The sequence below is a fragment of the Stigmatopora argus genome, chromosome 10 (genome assembly GCF_051989625.1).
Source record: "Stigmatopora argus isolate UIUO_Sarg chromosome 10, RoL_Sarg_1.0, whole genome shotgun sequence".
NCBI lineage: Eukaryota > Metazoa > Chordata > Actinopteri > Syngnathiformes > Syngnathidae > Stigmatopora > Stigmatopora argus.
Window position 1 is genome coordinate 15561869 of NC_135396.1, and position 20497 is coordinate 15582365.

General features: G+C 39.8%; 1 long non-coding RNA gene across 1 annotated transcript in view; it reads right to left on the reverse strand.

Moving 5' to 3' along the window:
* Positions 1 to 8672: 8672 nt before the first annotated feature.
* LOC144084046 (uncharacterized) overlaps positions 8673 to 20497 on the reverse strand; it is a 64387-nt gene continuing 52562 nt past the window's right edge. Inside the window, exon 3 of the long non-coding RNA XR_013303707.1 lies at positions 8673 to 8798. This is a non-coding gene — a long non-coding RNA (uncharacterized LOC144084046). The remainder of the gene's footprint in view (positions 8799 to 20497) is intronic.

Genomic DNA, 20497 nt, shown 5'->3' on the forward strand with positions numbered 1-20497 from the left:
CCGCTGCTTGCTATCAATTTAGCAACCCAAAAGCTGGCCCGAACGGATGCCTGGTTCTGCTGAGATAGTAGTCCACTTTTTCGCTTTGAGAGTTTGTCTGCTCGTATTTGGCCTTGCAATCTATCGTACTTGTCTTTGTGACGGGATTCATAGTGTCGGCAAAGATTGTATTCTTTGAATACCGCCACCGTCTCTTGACAAATGAGACAAACAGCCTTTTCTTTGCATTGAACAAAAAAATAATCGTTTGTCCACTCCAGGTTAAATATCCTGCATTCTGAATAAATTTTTCTCTCACCTAACTTTTTCGCCATTATTCCGTTCTCAAACAGGTTGCAGTTTTAATATGCTTGAATAGTCCGCGATGGTCCCAGGGCTCCGCCCTCACCTGCGATCGTCCAGATGTCTCGGTAACACTGCTCGTGCATGCAACGGTTGACGTGCCCGCATGCATCAAAGGGAAACACTCTCCCCGCGCGTGTCACCAAAGAAGCAATGCGAAGCCCCACTTCACTGGGATGATTTGTGGGCTCAGCAGGGGTGCAATGAACCAAACACAAGATTAAAATGTCCCAGTCTTCAAGGCCAAATAGGAAAAAAAATCCGATAGCGTCTCTGGTATTGTTCAGAGGGCCGGTCCAAATGTGCCAGCGGGCCGCATCCCCCCCCCCCCCAAAAAAAATCAAAAAAATAAATAAATAAAATAAAATAAAATAAATTCCGATAGCGTCTCTGGTATTGTTCAGAGGGCCGGTCCAAATGTGCCGGCGGGCCGTATCCGGCCCGCGGGCCGTAGTTTGGTGACCCCTGGCCTAAAGGATATGAAAGAACAGACACTCATCTCCAGCTGGAAGAAATTGTGTTCAAACAAATTTACACATAACTATGAGGGTTTCACTCTGATGAAATTCATCACTGTGCCATTGATGAGGCTGTGGGGTTGGTGGGGACTGAAAGCATCGCCGATATGACGGCAGATGAAGTTAACACTCTCATCGAGTGCAACTCAAACTCTTTGACAGACGAGGACCTTGAAGAAATGACAAGATCGGCCAGTGAGCAGGAAGAGGAGTCTGCTCGTGACGAAGGAGATGAAGATGAAGAACCTGGCCTTACATTACAGAATTTACAAGACATCTTCAATATTGCCAAAGAACTCCAAAAAGGGGCCCAAGAAATTGACGATGACATGGTCAGAGCCATCAAATTCAGCAAGCGCATTGAAGACGTGATGGCTGTTTATAAGAGCATCATCGATCAGAATTTTTTTTTTTGTTATAACATAACATAACATGTTGTAACATGAATATCTCTCTTGTATGTGGGCCCCTTAATAAAAAGAAAATATAAGTTTACCTTTAACATCTAACCATTTTCTATTTGCTCTCTGGGGCTTTTATGGAGGGGCGTCGCTACTTTGCGGATTTTGACTTTTCGTGGGGCATCCGCTCCCCCGTTAACCGCGATAATCGAGGTATTACTGTACATATAGACAACATGCACTTATTGATAGTTATGGGTGATTCAAAGTATGAATTAATCAAATAATCCCTTGAATTCCGTGGATAATGTAGACCATACATGGCCACGATAATCAATTATCAAGAAGTGTAATTATTAAATATTACTGTTATATGCATATGAAAAGACTAATGTATTAATATCTAAATATAATCTAGAAATAAAGAACATTTAAATACTCTAAGTACTGTACTCAGTGAAAATAGTTCTCCGCTTGATTAAAAAAAAAGGTTATTAGGAGCTTTAGTCCAAGTCCTCTTCGTCAGATTCGAGAGGCATTGGATCATGAATGGAATTTTCAGGGGGTGCAGTAGGAGGAGCTTCTTTCTGTGAGAGATTGGCAAGTTACACGGCAAACGCTGTTTCTTTTCTTGTACAAATATGCTTTTGTACGAGGACATGATACTGTCAAGACGATTGCCTAATTCAATGGCTCCGAAGTTGTTGTCATCAATCTCCTGGACCCGTTGTTGCAAACTGCGTGCCATATTGAAGATCTCCTGCAGATTTCTTAAAGTAAGACCACGTCTTCATCCTCATCCTCGTCATTGTCCGCTGCCTCTTCTTCCTTACTGCTCGATGGGATCATTTCTATGGGGTCCTCATCAGTGGGGGAATTGAGTGGCTCTCGTGGGGTGTTTGAAGTCCTCCCGTCATGTTACCTTCACGTTCTTATCTACGGCATAAATCCCCCATAATGCAGATTCATTTTTTATTTCTAGTGGTTACCACTGGCTTTGTGTCCTTGGAAAAGGATATTATTGCTCTTTTCCGAATGTTCACTTCTTCTTTCTTCGTATAACACATGGTGTATTAATCTATGGCGCAATGGCATGCTACGCCTTTAGCATATCTTACAACATCCCTTTTTGGGACACTGTCATCATGTCTTATTTTTTCTCTGGCTCAGTGGATGCCTTAGATGGCCCAGGACGCTTAGGAGGCATTTTCAACGGCGATTCAGTTTTTCTCCACAGGTCATGTGCGCGATTCGAAATTAAATTGTACAAAACAGGAAAAGGCAAGATCTCGTCCTTCTCGGCCTTTTATATTATTCGCCGCGTCATTCTTCTTCTACGGTGAGCTATTGCTTCTTCAGCGCCGAGTGCCAACCAGTCCAGTCCTGATGAAAAAATGGAGCCCTGACTGTCACCATTTTTCTTCACCTGTCTTCCGCTTGCAACATGAATTTTGACATTTTTATGATTTATTTTTTATTTGGATACATAATATAAACAATGCAATGTACTGAAGCCACGAATGTTGAAGCCTCGAAGTTGTGATAATCTCAGATAAATAGTTTGTGTTTTGGTAATGTTGAAGGAGAGCAGAATACAGCAATCCATTGAAACACTGCTGGTTTTATAGAGCCACAGTTCAACACAAACCATTAGAAATAAGAGGCACACATGGTAGCCTTTATTATACCATTATGTATTAATAGTAACATTTACAAAAATTTTAATATAAAGACACCGCACTATAAATAACGTACTTTTTAATTTCAGGGTTCTCTTAAGTGGCATGGACTTCAGCTCTTTGGAGCTGCAATGAACTGCAATTGCTATAAATGTGGCTTTTTTAAGTCCACCACGTGGACTGTAGATTCCATCCACTTCATCCTTTCCTCTTTTGTGTGTTTATTTTTAAGACCCTTTTATGAAGAGTATATTCTCTTGTGTCATTTTACCATTCTGCCAAGAAACTGTTCAATGGCCACCCTGCTGCAAGACGTGAGCCCTTCAGGGTTAATGTCTTAGAGACAGCCAGCAAATGCGGCAGTTACATAAAAGGATATTACAAAAAGTCTTTGCAATAGAGCAAGCTAAAGAGAAGACAGGACATTGTGCTCTAAAAATGAGTTTGACTCTGCCAAGGAGGAGGAAATACATTGCGTGATACCAATTCTTTGTGTGTCGTAATGTCCACGACTCTAAATCAGGAGAGTCAAACTCGTTTTTGTTGTGGGCAATATATTTTTTGTGGTTCCTCTCTCAGAGCCATTATGACTGCAAAACCACAACAATGTATGAATCAGCATGCTCCAGCAGCCCCCGCAACCCTAGTGAGGATAAAGCGGTTCAGAAAATGAGATGTGATCCTTTTTGTGTTCCACGGCCTACTTGATTCTGCCGTGCACCTGCCATTCATATTTACTATAGATGCGGGATGTGGGAGGAACATGTTAGATTATTACATTGCCTCCCACCAATATTTCACCTTTTCATCTAATCTCTCCTACTCCACCTATCATTTTTTTTATTTAATCGAATGGTACTTTATGTTCGGCAATCCTTTGGGAAATATGAGAATTCACTAATCAGGCTCACTCATCTTGTTTACTCTTTACTGCTTTTTATATGTTGCATGTAACTGAGGTGTAACATATTTGTTTTTATTGATCACTTTTGTTGAGTCTGCCGTGGGGTCAAAGATTCGATCTGTAAATCCTCCACACAGATACTTAAATGTTATAACAGAAACAAACGAAAAATTAATTTAAACATTTATAGTTATAATGTTCACATTATTTTGACCTTCATTCAAGTGTTTTTGACCCTGAATATTTCTACCCTTTCAATCCTGGGTCAGCAGTGTTGGCAAATTAAATCCTATCTCCCCTGCAGATTCTCTAGTTTAGCTCTTCTCTTCTGCTTCCCCCCTTCTGACAGCCTGTCTTTCCTTTTGTCATTCAACTTGCCACGACCATACTTCACAGTGACTGAGCAATGAATCCTCTAAAGCAAACCAATGACTGCGAACACCACTGACTACTGTCTTTTCCCAGGTCATGGTACTTGACATAGTAGTTTCGGAGGCCTCTTTGCAACCTCAACTTGTGAGACACTAGGTTCTATGATGACAACATCTTTACTGTTGCAGTACACAATACAGCATCTGGACTTGGGGAGGCTTGAACAAATTGAGGGGCCGGCGTCTACTGTCCTCTTCTCAGGCCACTTGTGGCAGAATGTTGTTGATTTTCCTTTCATACTAAATTTAATCAAGCGGCCCGGTGGCCGATTGGGGAGTGCCTCAGCCTCACATTTCTGAGATCAAGGTTCTGGGTCGAGACCTTCCTGTGTGGAGTTTGCATATTCTCCCTGGGCTTGCGTGGGTTTTCTCCGACTACTCCGGTTTCCTTCCACATTCCAAAAACAAGCAGGGTAGGCAGGCTGAACAATCTAAATTGCCCCTTGGAATGAGTGTGAGTGCTAATGGTTGTCCTTTGTCTCCTTGTGTCCTGCGATTGGCTACCAATTCAGGGCATTCCCTGCCAAAGTGCCGACAGTTGACTGGGTTGTGCTCCAGCACTCCCCGTGACTCTTATGGGGATAAGCGGCATGGAAAATGAATGAAAGTACAAATGAACAAATCGAATGAATGGTGTCATTTTTTATCTTTGGTTTGCATACCTGCCATTACATCATAAGGATTTTCCATAAGTCATTCGAATTTGTGAGAAAAAAATCAACACTACGGCCGTAGTAATACCAATAGTCATACCGATTCACAAGTTTTTGCTAATGTTTTTATTTTATTTCCATCACTTTTGCTGTATTTTTCCAGACTTACCTAACTTTGCTTTGGTTTTCCACAAACTTGCTTCGGTATGTGCAATCATGGCATTAGTCTTAGACAAATGCCATGATTGCCCATACCAGAAGTGGGGATTTACGAAACTAAAGGAAGCTCTTATAGACTGTCTATAAGAGCTTCCTTTAGTCTCGTAAATCCCCTACTTGGAGTCCAAGTATATCATAACATTCTAGTGAACAGGTGCTAATGTAGAAGCAGGTAGCCTACCAAAAATAGAACATGTCTTCAGCCAAGTCCGGAAAGTTCAAAATTAGTTTAGGAAATCATTAGCTCCAGAGACCCTTACTGCCTTGCTGCAATGCAAAATGAACATGGGATGTTGCTTTTTTTTTAAAGCCAGATGAAGAACATTTGAACTTGACAAGGAATGGATTTTCAGAGTACTTGTGTGTCACACATTAATAAAGTGTATTTAAATGTTCTTTATTGTTGTTGCTGCTTCACATAAGGATACTGAAGTCCATATAAAGATTTTTGAAGCCAGTCATACAGATTTCTGTAGTCTTAGTTTGACATGCAGTGGCGGGCCGTCAGGGCCTTCAAGGCCTTCTCTGCTGGCCTAAGAAATATCTGAATCATATATTATATTTTGTCCATCAATACTTATTAAATAATTCCAAATTGTCTGTTAGCTTCCTTTCATTGCTTTTCCCCTTTGTTGCACTTCTTCCTGATGTGTTTTCATATTGAAGCATTTAACCAGTCACATTTCAGCCATTATTTGTTGCCAGGGTCAAAAATCTGCCTCAAGGCCTTCACAATCAGTTCTGCAGGCTCTGCTGCATTAAACAAGCGTCGATAAGACTGTTGCTTTAACCAATCAGAATTCGATTTGGTGACACCAAGGCCTTCTCGCAGCCGTATGGATACGTCATTGCCTTCTCGCAGGCGTAGAGATACGTCATCGCTTTCACCAACTATGATTGGCTAGTGATAGAGTGGACTAGCCAGAGCTACCAAACTGTATCTGGAGCGAGCTGCACAAGCAAATATATTGTTGTGTTGATTTAATAGCAGTTTTGTCAACCCGCAATGGCTGAAGGAGGAGAAGAAATGGATTTGTTTGCAGATTTACTGTCAAGGCCATTTTAGAGACGGACTTTTCAAGAAAAAAAGCGGGACATCATTAAGAAAGGTCGGACAACTCCAAAGCAAGCAAGCCGGTCACAACCGGGAACTAACATTTTCAGCACTAAATCGAATAAAAACGTATGCCAGAAATACGACAGGAAAGGCTCGACTTTCAGCATTAGCTGTGATGGCGATAGAAAAGAAGGAGGAAAGAAAGGAGGATGGATATTGTGTACAGGTAAAAAGGATTTTTGGTGAGTAAAATATGGCTATATTCCTAAATAATATTTCAATTGTATGAGGTTATTATTGATGATTTTTTATGTGTCGCAGCTGTAGCTGCAGTAGAGATTTTATAGCAATAAAATAGTTTTTGAGGATTGGATTGATTCCGTCAGCGATAGAAAAGGAGGAAAGAAAGGAGGATGATATTGTGTACAGGTAAAAATGATTTTTGGTGAGTAAAATATGGCTATATTCCTAAATAATATTTCAATTGTATGAGGTTATTATTGGTGATTTTTTACGTGTCGTGGCTGTAGCTGCAGTAGAGGTTTTACAGCCCTAAAATAGTTTTTGAGGGTTGGATTGATTCCGTCAGCTGAAGGCATCGCTAGGAAATTCACGGACCGCCATATATATATATATATATATATATATATATATATATATATATATATATATATATATATATATATATATATATATATATATATATATATATATATATATATATATATATATATATATATATATATATATATATATATATATATATATATATATATATATATATATATGTCCACTCTCACACACTTAAAATGAGATTTCTGTGTTCTAGTCCAGATGTAATTAAATATACATGAATCATCCTGAAATACAAAGAACATGGTTAATGCATTAGTGCACCAAATCTATGCCAATGTCTATGTTTAGCAGTACATAAAGTTTAGCGAATTGACAGAAGATCTAACTGCATGTGTTTTCTTTTTGAACTTCTCTTAGGGCTAAGTACATTTCTGAACTCACTTTTTGGCCAACTTTACTTACTGGTAATACATAAATTAATCATATATGCAAATGTTTTAGAAACGCCAGTATCTTTTGAGATGACCTTAGCCTGTAGATTTTTACAAACTTTTCTACATTGTTAGTGAAAAACTTTCTTTTCAGATTTTCAGTTTCTGATTTCAGTTTCTGGATATCATGCTATAATACATTAGATCGCATAATCAGATATGAGCAATTAATGTTTGCAATGTTATTTGATGTTTTCAGTGTATGGGTATGATTATCTTCTATTTGAGCTAAACGTTTGCATTCTAAACCTTCTGCAATCACCAATTCTGGAACTTTATTGTTATTATCGGAATAATATAGTGTTGCTGTCTACTGAAATGGTAATATCTCCATATTTTACTATTAGTTGCCTTCCTTTGACGTATTTGTATCAAGGAAAATTAGTTTCAATTCATCAAAGACTTGTGCTAGCGTCAACAATAATATGCTATGCTTAAAAAAAGCATAGTAGTTATATATTTTCCTAGAACATGCACAATATTTTAGTTGAAAATTTCCCTCTTAGAAAAGGAGGATTTTCAGATGAATACATGATTCAATGGCCAGGTAAAATTAAATGTATGTTCCATTTGTTCTGTTCAGGACTCGATCTTTACTCTGTGGGTTGGAAAAAAAAATTAATACTTGTTTGGGGCATGTGAACTCAGAGAACATATTTTTTGCACCGCTAAAAGAAAAGTAGTGGATGAGTGGTTAGCACGTCGGCCTCAAAGTTCTAGGGTCAAGGGTTCGATTCCAGGTTGGTCCTCGCTGTGTGGACTTTGCATGTTTTCCGCAGGCATGCATTGATTTGTCTCGGTAATCTGGTTTCCTCCCACATCCCAAAAACATGCATTGTAGACAGGTTGAACACTCTTAATTGCCCCTCGGTATGAGTGTGAACGTGAATTGTCTCTGTGTACTGCGATTAGCTGGCCATCGATTCAGGGTGTCCCCTGCCCGATGTCTGTTGTTAGCTGGAATATGAAAAGGAATTAACAAAATAGGCGGCCCGGGGGCGCCAGTGGTTAGCGCGGTGGTCCGTCTCCTTGTGCCACCGATTCAGGGTGTCCCCAGCCTCTGGCCTGAAGACAGCTGGGATTGGCTCCAGCACCCCCCACGACCCTAATGAGAATAACGCGGTTCAGAAAATGTACCAAATGTATGTATTTGTATGTGTTTTGTTGGGCTTTTGGTGGTTAAGTGTGTTTCTTTGTGTATCCTGCATGACTGTATGAGTTTCACCTGCTGTGTCTTGTTTGGCTCTCCTTCCCTTGTGTTACCCAGGTGTTTATGATTTTCATCAACCCCTGTTTGTGTAATTAAACCCCGTGTTTTTTTGCGTCTGTGTGCGATTATTTTGTCCGTGGTTTTACCTGCCTTTTTGGCGGTGTGCGTCTCAGTCCTTCACTGATGAGTTGGTTTCATTGTTAGTTTTTACTGTTGTTGTTTTTTTTATTTTCATTAAACCTTAAGTTTGTGCGAGAGCACTGCTTTTTTGTTGTCTGCTTTCTGATCCTGGTTTCCAGTCCGCAGCCGAGGCAAACCTAACAATTCCAAGAGAGAAAAATGTATATTACGAGAAAAAAAATGAATATGACAAAAAAACAAGTCAATATTGTAATATAATAAGATTAGTCTTGTATTATAAGAATAATCTTGTAATATTACTATTAGAAAGTCGTTTTGTTGCTTATTTTTAAATAATACTAGTAGCCTGAACCAAAGGGTGTTTGGTTTCACAGGCATCAACTTTTGGTGATGTAAAGTCTGTGTGACCAAGAAACTGCTTTTTGCGTAATTTTAAAAGATTAAAGTAATCTATGGATGAAAAGTCACAAAATTGCAACAATAAAATTGGTAAATTAATATTAATATTGTTTTGTTTTCTTTTTTCCACACAATACGACTGACAGGAGTCCTAAACAACATTTGGTAGCGAATTTTAAATATTTTACTGTTACCTCTGTAGTTAACAGTATTCATTAATTTTGCATTTGAGCCCAGTTCCTTTTGGGCATTGTTTTGGACACAGGACTTTCTTATTTTCAACATCATATTAATATTTTATTACTTAAGCCTGCAGCTCAACTTTGCAATTGCCTTTTCAAACTCAGACTTTACCAGCATTGATTTAGTAGAACTTGCATCACTTTTGGATGAAAAACTCATCTTGCTAAAACTATACAAAGCACAAGTGACACATAAATTATATTCCTAAATAATACACTTTATTTCCCATGAGTTTAAATTATTCTTTACCTTTTACTTTTGCACTTTTCCAATTCCAAACAATAGGCATGCTATACATAGCTATAGATTACATCCATATATAATCAGTGTTTCTACTAATATTGACAAAAAATAGTACTACAGTCACACCATGAAAGAAGAAAGACAGAATAAAATACAACAATAATCAAGCAACTTACGCATTTCCACAATGGCCGCCATTTTTATGAATCAGCACAGTTAAATTTTCATACAAGTGCAAACCTAGCTGAACCATTTTGTGAATTGGCCAAACCGCTCAGCTCAAAGCTGGGCTTTTTGGTCCAACAAGGGTATGTCTTTGACGATATGCTGGTCTTAAAGTCTTTGGTAGGACTTTGGCAGGCAGACAAGCACAAGCGCCAGGGTGGGTTGTTGTTTTCATCTATGACCTGCCTGCATGGAACCCTCTGAATCATTAGTATTTTAAAATTATCTAATTGAATGCATTTTTGGTTTTTATTATCCCATTAGTCGTAGGGTTGTATAGGGATTACACATAGACCTTCCTCACATGTAGCAGATCATCCTTTTAAACAAAGATATTTTCCTATGATTTGGCCTACTATCCACAAATAAACACAGATTTACAACATTTAAAACAAATAATACTCCTTATTCCAAATCACAGACAATATCTCTCCGCCATCAAGACATTTGAATTCTGGGGCTGGTTCTCCAATAGCTACGGCAATGTCACTTCAGATTTCTCACTGTTCCTCACTCAAAGTTGATGAGGATAAAAGTTTTGTATAAACACAAGATACGTAATGTCTTGTTTGCTACTGCTAAGTAGCGGCAAAAAAATAGTGACTTTTTTGTTCTTTTAAAAATAAAGAAAGTACAGCTATGAGGTGTCATAATCTTTAATCGACACGTGTTACGTCTTTGGGGTGACGTTGAGCGTGAAACGTCGAGTTGGACCCAAATGCAGGGAAGCAGGCAATGGACAGGTGCGCTTGAGTGCTCTAACAAAACCTGATTATTTAAGGCAGGAGGGGATTCAAGAAAATAATAAGGACTCAGCAATAAATAACAAAATCAAACCTGACATGGACGACATGGGGAAAACGAGGAAAATGGAACTTGGAACATGGAGCAGAAAAAACAAAGCAGAAAATCCGACATTGACTAACAAAACACGGGGTTTAAATAGACAGAGCAGGGGCTAATCACAAAATACACACAGGTGGTTATGAGAGGAAAGGAACGCCAGGAGGGACATAAGAGGTGAAAAGCACACAGACAGGACACAGGGAAAAAGGAATAACAAAACCAACCAACCCTAACAACACGTGTATAACTAGCAAACAATTATTTAAATTATGAAAGTGGGCGGCCCGGTGGAACGAGCGGTTAGCGCATCGGCCTCACAGCTCTGGGGTCCTGAGTTCAAATCCAGGTCACGTCCACCTGTGTGGAGTTTGCATGTTCTCCCCGGGCCTGTGTGGGTTTCCTCCGTGTACTCCGGTTTCCTCCCACATTCCAAAAACATGAATGTTGATTGGACACTCTAAATTGCCCCTAGGTATGGGTGTGTGTGCATGGTAGCCCGTCTCCTTGTGCCCTGCGATCGGCTGGTCACCGATCGGGTGTTCCCCGCCTCTGGCCCGGAGTCAGCTGGGATAAGCTCGATCACCCCCCGCGACCCTAATGAGGATAAATCAGTTCAGAAAATGAGATGAGATGGGAGATATTGTGAAAGTGCTCAAAAGTGCATTCATGCATTGAGAAGAGGGGGATTTTTTTGTATGTAATTATGTGTTACAATTTTTTCTCATATTTGGTATTACAAAGACATCAGTTCAGAGCTTGAACGTGTCACGATTTTGGTTTGTCGAGTGTGGAAGGACCCAAATCGAGGGGAAGCAGGCCAAGACGGGTAGTGACGATACACTAACAAAACTTAAATACTTCAAAACAAATACCAAAAACCAATAAACAAAACCAAACCTGACGGGGAAGACACAGAGAAACGAATTAATACCTAACAGAATGTTTCTATTATTTATTCATTCATTCATTTTCTGTACCGTTTATCATCACAAGGGTCACGAGGGTCCTGGAGACTACCCTAACCCTCCAACTCTCGCTGGAACGATTTGCAACCGAGTGTGAAGCAGTTGGAATGAGAATCAGCACCTCCAAATCTGAGACCATGGTCCTCAGTTAGAAAAAGGTGGCATGCCCTCTCAGGTGATCAGGTCCTCCCCCAGGTGGAGGAGTTTAAGTATCTTGGGTCTTGTTCACGGCTGAGGGAAGAATGGAACGGGAGATCGACAGCCGGATCGGTGCGGCGTCTGCAGTGATGCAGACTCTGCATCGGTCTGTCCTGGTGAAGAAGGAGCTGATCCAAAAGGCGAGGCTCTCTATTTACTGGTCGATCGACGTTCCCACCCTCATCTATGGTCACGAGCGGTGGGCCGTGACCGAAAGAACGAGATCCCGGATACAAGCGCCTGAAATTAGTTTCCTCCGCAGATGAGGTGGCTCGGGCATCTGATCAGGATGCCCCCTGCACGCCTTACTCGGGAGGTGTTCTGAGCATGTTCCAAAGAGGCCACGGGGCCGACCTCGGACACGCTGGGGAGACTGTCTCCCGGCTAGCCTGGAAACGCCTTGGGGTCCTCCTGTAAGAGCTGGATGAAGTGGCTGGGGAGAGGGAAGTCTGGGCTTCCCTGCTGAACCTACTGCCCCCGCAACCCGACTTCGGATAAAGTGGAAGAAAATGAGATGAGATGAGATAAAATGGAGACTACCGCAGTCAGCTATGGTCAGCATGTGGAGTTCATCCTCAAATTAGGGGGCAATTTAAAATGTTCAATCAGCCTACCATGTATATTGTTAGGATGTGGAAGGAGTAGACCCACCAAAACATGCAAACTCCACATGGGAAGGTCAGAAACTACCGGGGATTGGAACCTTGATCTCTGAACTATAAGGTGGACGTGTTAACCACTCTTCCACCAGACCATTTATTTATTTATTATTTTTGCTGTTTTGGACATATTTTCAGAGGTGGAAACTGCCGCCACCACCACCCCATTTTTTCTTTAAATCTGACTTTAAAGCTGAGGCTTTGGAAATGTTTTATCGTGGACACACACATACTCATGTTTACCGGTACCAAAAGTCAACCATCTAAGTCTTAATTGAAAGATGTAATCTTGAAAATGGAAGCTATGAAAAATTCAGAGTGTGGGTCTAAGGCCATGTGAAGGAGAGTGTATGCATGTGTGTGCACATACACGTGTCAGACTCAAGAGACTCATTCAGAAACACTTCTGTCTGAAAGAATATGAAAAATAGATGTCTTTGTCATTTTGCTTGTTCCTTATATTCCCATATTGCACATTCTTTCCCACACTTTGACAAGTCCTTTTTTTAGTTTATAGTTCAGTGTCCTAACATTTCTCACCACTGCTCGTCACACCATCTACCATCAGATCCTTTCGTTTTTCCCTTGACAGGTTCAAATGTAATCAATTTCCATCACTTTCTTCCATTGCACTCCTGCCATCCAACACCCCCCTCTCACACATTTAGTAGTCTAAATTTTGCCCCGTCCATTAACTTTGATGCTAATAGTTGTCATGTTCCCAATGTCCTCACATATTTTTGTGCTTTCCTCTTATCGCTTAACCCTGTGGGTCTTAATGGTAGCTGCATGGTAATATTTTGACAAATGTAAAGTTGATTCTGCTTTGAAAACTGTAAGAAACAATTAAGCGTTTGGGCATCTAATATTGGTCAGATTATTAAATGTATAGTATTTTTTTACATTTCGATTGGCATAACCTAGAAAAAATAATTCAAAAGATTCTTCACCGACTGGATCTCAAGAAGGTATAGTATATGAATATGGAAAAATTGTACCTATGAGAACATTGTTGTTACTATAGAATGTAATGATGTACATGGTCTAATTATGTTTAATTATATGTGGATGTAATCCCTTCTTTACTAAAAAATGCTCATATTATAGGGACTATATTGCGAACAGTTATTTTATACTATTCCTACGTTATTTTAATACTAAACTTATCAGTTCAGTCATTGTTGGGGAATTTTTTATGAAATATAGAAGCTGTTCAATGTATGAAAATCCACTGATCCATTAATTTGAGTCACCCCCAACTCCAAAGTGGCCAAAGTGCAGAAAGGTCTATTGTGGCTTGTGTTGAACATTGGTGTCATAACTTTATCTACAGCTAGTGTTTTACATCAAAACTCTGAAGATGATTGAGATGTTCTGTTCATGCAAAACAGCATACCTCATAAAATGCTCCAGGGTATTCTTTGAAGTGGCAACCTAAGTATTATGATATGATTGATGTCACATCAAAAAGTGTGAGTCACTAATATCTTGTTTTTCATGGATAATGTAGACCAGACATGGCCACGATAATAGAAAAAAACGCGAAGTATGATCACCCCTATTGTTACTAAATACCATACTACATGTTTTTCGTGCCTATACAAAAATAAGTACACAAGTACAATTATCAAGTATATTTATTAAATATCACAGTCATGTGAAAATACTATAATATACTAATATCTAAATATAATCTATGTAAAAAAATGTAAATACTTCAAGTACTGTATTCACAGGAAAAATTGTTCCTCGCTGCCCTGACATCTGCCATTTTCCAATACCATTTTTTCATTTGTCTTCCGGTTGCGAGTTTCAGCGTAGCATTACACATTTTTCTAAACTTTTTTTAATAACCCTCAGAAAAAAATTCTGCGATGTAGTGGCGGTGCGAAAGTTGAAGAACAGAGGTGATTTACCTAACAAAGCCCCATGAATAAGTCAAATCGACAGATAGAAGGACTGATCCAAAATTAAATATTGGTGTAAATCATTTTGTACAAAAAAGTCATACATTTTAAGCCAAAAAATGGAGCACGCAAATTATAAGTCAAAATAAATGTGTTTATTAGAAAAGTGAAGCCATGCAGAACTTAATTTGAAAGTTATTATATTAAAGGCAGAGACAGGGAACGAGTGTGGGTATGGCTACGAGGAGGCAACCTCCAAATGGCGTTTCATCTTCCCCTCAGCTGTGAGTCTTGGCCGGCTGTGAAAAGCCGCTCTCTTCCTGTCAACACAGGAAGCCCACAGGGCGCATTAGTACTTGACTGAGAAGGAGAGATGTGGACAGAGTGAGCCAAGGACAGAGCTTTGTATAAGTGTAATATTCTGAATAGTCGCTTTTTGTCATTAAAATCTATGTTATGTCTCTTGGCGTCTAAACTTAAACTTCAGTCTCACATCCAACCATCCTGGTTCCCTGTTGTCATTGGCCACAGGCAACAATAGGGTTCGTCATGCCTCTGCGTTGCTCATATTGCTATGCTCTGAAATAATTAGGTGATTGGTGGTTATTGTTCCTCCTTTTCAGAATGTGTTCAATTTCTATCTCATTGTCTTGTGTGAAAGTCATATTCTGAAAACAGTCACATGTTTGCACACAGTTGTAGCAACTCTATAACAAGTCTGATTTCCATCATTGAAATCACTCATTCATTTAAAAAGACTGACATTAAAAGTCTGCATGTTTCATCATTATTTCACAATAATAATTATAAATATTTTGTCCAATGTTTCTTCTTTTGTGAATATGATTACAAAGATAAATACAAGTGCAGTTGTTTAGAAGACAACATTCATGGGCTCGATTTTGTTTGGTAGCGCAGGTCCACTCACAATTAAAGCACATTGTACCTGGAGTGTCATGTCAGAGTAAAACTTGCTATGTTTTGTAATTGGGGCGCAAGAAAGCGTCTATCTATAAGGGTATGTAAAGACGGCTCATTTGTGTGGGAGTGGTCAACAGTGTTGATGCCACTTCTAGCAGTGAAAAGTAACTTTTTTCAATTGTGCATGCCTGTGCACTTCCACAAAAGTGCCAAAATCACAAATCAGACTTGAGTTGGAAGAAAAAAATTAAGCCGTATTTCTCAAACTTTTTTGTGAAGTTACATCAGTGGCGGTCGGTGCATTTTCTGGTAGCGCCTTCAACGTATCAATCCAACCCTCAAAAACTATTTTATGGCTATAAAACCTCTACTGCAGCTACAGCTGCGACACATAAAAAATAATCAATAAATTAATGCACAAAAATTGGGTTAAATCCACTTCCTAGCAGCATTTCATGATTAAATACAAATACTGGCGCTTTTCAGACATTAAAACCAGGCCAGGGGGTGATTTTCCCGGGAAAAGACAGCGATGAACGTCAATGGCGTACGGGCAAACATTGCCCGAAAATGGGGTAAAATCCAGCCAAAAACAGCATTTATTGATTAAATACAAATACTGGAGCTTTTTAGACATCAGAACCGGGCCCGGAGTATCATTTCCCCGGTAAAAAGACAGCGATGAACGTCGATACGTCCATACGTGAAATGACAAAAAATGCACTAAAATTAGATAAAATCCACTTCCTAGCATCATTTATTGATTGAATACAAATACTGGAGCTTTTGAGACATTACAACCAGGCCAGGGGGGTGATTTTTCCCGGGGAAAAGACAGCGATGGACGTCAATGGTGAAACACCAAAAATTAAACTGGGGTAAAATCCACTTCCTAGCAGCATTTTGTGATTAAATACAAACACTGGAGCTTAAATACAAATACTGGAGCTTTTCAGATATCAGAACTTGACCCACAATTGAAATATTATTTAGGAATATAGCCATATTTTACTCACCAAAAATCCTTTTTACACAATATCCATCCTCCTTTCTTTCTTCCTTCTTTCCTATCGCCATAGAAGCTAATGATGAAAGTCGAGCCTGTCCTGTCATATTTCCGGCATAGTCCATTTTGAAAATGGATTTAAATCAACACAACAATATTCTATTTGGTGGTGCAGCTAAGTTAGCGCACTAAAAGTCCCGCACACACAATTTTCCCGGCTGTAACAGGCATGCTAGCTTCGGAGTTGACCGCCCTTTCTTAATGATGTCCATTTTTTTCTGGAAAAGTCCGTCTAGAAAATAGCTTTGTGAGCAAACAGAATCCATTTGTTTTGCTTCTGTCGGCCATTGTGGGTGGAGTTTGCGATCTCGGCTGCCTCGGGTACTGCTTTGGCTCGCCTACTAGCCAATCATAGTTTGTGAAAGAAATGACATGTCCCAGCCAGCAAAATGCTAACGCCTATGAAAAATCATTGTGGGGTTGCCAACTCGAAATCTGATTGGTTAAAAGCAACAGTCTAGTTTAATGCAGCAGAGCCCGCAAGAACTGATTGTGAAGGCTTTGAGGCAGATCTGATCTGGCAACAAATAATGGCTGAAATGTGATTGGTTAAATGCTTCAATATGAAAACACACATCTGGAAGCAGTGCAACCAGGGGGAAAAGCAATGAAAGGAAGCTAACAGACCATTTGGAATAATAAGTATTGATGGACAAAATATAATATGATTCAGATATTTCTTAGGCCAGCAGAGAAGGCCTTGAAGGCCCTGACGGCCCGCCACTGAGTTACATGTGAACACTTTTTGAATAATTTGCATCAAAAACTGATATAAATAACAGTCTCATTCAATGTTCCCTCTAATTTTTCGTTTGTCCGGGCAGAAAGACAACCTCCCTGAGCACACTGAGTACCAGTGTGAGCAACATTATCATTGCTCACTATGGGCACACACCAGTATCACACCTGCCATAAGCAGGTGCATGTCTACCACCCATAAATGATCTAGTCATAATAAAATTTAATGATTCAAATCTATGAATAAAACATGTTAATAAATGTCACTAGAATATCCACAAATCTGACTTAAATTTTACCGTATTCTTCACGTCTGTCCTTCTCACTTCTCATTCCAATGACTTGCATCTATATGCAATATTTTTCCATCGGAAAACTTGCTAACAACTTTAGCTTTGCTGCGTGTTTTGCAGAGGAGACCTTTCTTACCCAGTTTCACCGTTTGTTCCTCTATGTGCACACACGCCGACAGCCATTCCATCTTAAAAGAACCGGATTTCTTTTTTTACTTTGCCTTGTTGAGTGGCTCTGCCGCAGCCCGGTCGTTTTGGATTTTATTTTGTGCGCTGCATATGTTTGCTTGCGCAGAGAGCACGAGAGTAGTGCGCAATTGCGCACGCACGCAGCTTAGAGGGAACATTGGTCTAATCAGTTAAACCCAAGGGTGATCTCTGGCGGCAAAGTCACTTGACCTTTTTTCTTAATCATAAATTCAAAATATGCTAGTTATACAATTTGCATTGCCTGTTTGTAGGATGCAATGTCTCCTTGTAAAAGCTCATCCAGTTACGGCAATATTCTGCGTTCTATACTTGGAAAAATAAAACTGTGGTAGGAAAATCCGTGAGGAATCAATCAAGATTGAAGATTTTTGGAATGAGTTACTTAAAAAGACATCATCCAAAGGCATCCCCGACCGAAGCCATCACCCAGATGGCCTGTCCCAGGACTTCAATCAGAAGTAATATGAAATCGAGCAAATGTGGACATATGGGCTTCACCCTGATATGATTGACGTGCTCCCTTACCTTGACAATGGACCCACCAAATGTTGCCCTGCATTATTTGAGTGACCAAATACACTCTATTTACTCTGTTTGGCTTAGTATTATACACATGGACTACAATATTAAACATATAGTAAATATGAAAATGTGGAATTATATTTTGGTGACTTTTTGTTGCTTATTACCTTGACCCCTAACCACAGAAGTGAGGTAATGTCTGTGAATTACTACATCTCTGATTCACATGGCCAGTCCTATTCACACAAGGGAATGACCCAACTGACCTCCATTAAAAGTGACAACCTCTACCCTTGAATGGAGTGTATGTTCATCATGTAGTTTAACAATAAGTGTGAAAATAAATTAGAGATTTGGGATGTAGCTTCATGATTTTCTAAATAGGAATCTCTACCATTTAATTCCTAATTTTAATGTTATAATCAAATGGCGTGAACAAGCCGCTTCATCATGTTACTGATTCCACTTTACCTAAACTGAACTAGTGATGTGTTTCCTTTATTCATTCATTCATTTTCTGAAATGCTTATCCTCACATGGGTCGCTGTGAGTTGTGGAGCTTATCCCAGCTAACTATGGGCACCAGGCAAGGCGGGGGACACTCTGAATTGGTGGCCAGCCAACGATAGGGCACAAAGACATGGACAACTATTCATGCTCACACTCATACCTCGGGGCAATTTAGCATGTTCAACCAGTCTACGCTGCACATTCTTTGGGATGTGGGAGGAAAACGGAGCACTCGGAGAAAATCCACGCAAGCCCGGGTAGAACATACAAACTCCAAACAAAAAGGATCAACTTGGGATCAAACAGTTGACCCCAGAACTGGGAGGCCGACGCGTTTACCACTTACCCGCTTTGCCACCCTGGTTTCCTTTATGCAGACTATGATTACACTCTTGTGATTTTCATCTCACCCACTTTTTTAGAGATCGCTGTTACTATTGGTAGCTTGAGTATGAAACAAAAATGTGGGTTTATTGACATTTGATTAATTTTAGAGCATTACCATAGTCGTTAAACAGTGTATTTTGTTATGTTCGCAGTCGTTACTTTATTGTGTCATGTGTAAAATCTTAATTGAGTGTTACTGTAACAAGAGTCCTCAATGTGTCAGTGTGGTGTTGGCAGCTAAACTGCACCCACTCATGTATAAACACAAGTATGTAAATTGTGGCAGCATACATCCACACGCTACTCCCTGTCACCCTGCATTATCGCAATGATCATTTATTAAATGCGGCAAGCGCCAGAACGAGTGAGACTAAGAAGGAGTGAGCTCAGGGGAACAAGGGATTGCTTTCTTAATTAAACGAGGAGGAAAAAAAGCAAAGCGGTGTCACCACAGGCTGAGTTCCTTTGAAGAAAAAAACATTTATCTCATTCACAGCATTCCCATGCATTCTCTTCCTCCAAAATTGGCACAGATACTGTGGGACACTATTACACACAGCACCATCTCCTCATGTCTCATTTACCTGTTTCCACAGTGCATCACTTCAACAGCTTACTCGGGCAGGACAGGCAAAAAATGCAATGAAGCAGTGATCACTGCAAGCTTTGGCTTCATCCTTTATTTACCGACCCCACCATTACTTTCTAGCTTTGAGCCACCATAATAATAATAGCTTATATTTTAAACAAAAAAAGCAGCATCTTGATCTTGATTTCAGTGAATAAGCTTTTTAGGGCATTTTAGAATAAAAGTCAAACAATTGGTCAAAACAACAAATGTGCAAAAACCTTGTATGCAAAATAATCAAATACTACCCCCTTCCTCTTTCTCTGGCAAATGTTTGTGAATGGTCCACATGAGTGGTTAGGATAAAATGGCAAAACGACTACGTACTTATCCCATAAATAATAAGGCTTTAAAAATAGGGCTTAAAGGTAAGCAGGCAACAAAAATAAGAATTTTTAACCAGGACTTTAATACAGTCAATGTTTGTGCCAGATTTCATTCTGTTGCCTTATACCACTTGTGTGCAACACAACAGGTAAATGCTGCATCTCCGTGTTTGGGTTTAACCCTGGTCTAATCTGAGTTTGCAGATCTCAGAGGCCTACTAGATTTATATGTATTCTATAACCATTTGTTCAATGCAATCAGAACTAAACCATTGTATGGATTTGAAATCAGTGGTAGAATGGTGGAAGAGTGGTTAATACAGGGGTCAGAGAATCTATTGGCTTGCGAACCAGATAAGGCTGGTTTGATTGGTGCATTGGCTCTCTGCTAACTTGTAGGACAATATAAGGAACCCACTTGTGAGACAGCTGACTTAAAACTCACTAATAGCAATGTTGCGTTGCCACAGCAATGTGACACCGACACTACCTCTAGCGCCGCACCAATGGGAGAATCGTGTTGGCACATCAATGTGGCACCACTACACCACCAACAGAAGCATGTTGTTAGCACACCACTGTGACGCCC